The sequence below is a fragment of the Rosa rugosa genome, chromosome 6 (genome assembly GCF_958449725.1).
Source record: "Rosa rugosa chromosome 6, drRosRugo1.1, whole genome shotgun sequence".
Lineage (NCBI taxonomy): Eukaryota > Viridiplantae > Streptophyta > Magnoliopsida > Rosales > Rosaceae > Rosa > Rosa rugosa.
The window spans coordinates 12355083-12355456 of NC_084825.1; positions in this window are offsets into that span (position 1 = coordinate 12355083).

Here is a 374-nt window from a genome sequence, read left to right on the forward strand (position 1 = left end):
GTTTTTCAAATTCAATGCTGAAATTAGAAAAAAAAAAATATTAGTAAATAACTTGCTGCTTTCCATTAAAAAAATAGAATAGTAAAAACTTTGTAGTAAAAAGAGAAAAAACAACTCGTTCATCTCATAAAAATGTTTCAACTCGTTCTTTTGGCCGACATCACCTAAAAACCCCCTTAGCACGTTTCTCGCCGATGAAATCAAATCGGTATCTCCAGGTGCGGTATGAATTTGGACATCAAAAATTATAGTATTAAAGGTGGCCCTAAGGCCATCTCCAATTGAGGGCTATGGGGTTGATATAGCCCAAAAAATAGTGGAAATCATCTCCAATTGAGGGCTATGCTATTACAAAAATGAGTTTGGAGGGGCTA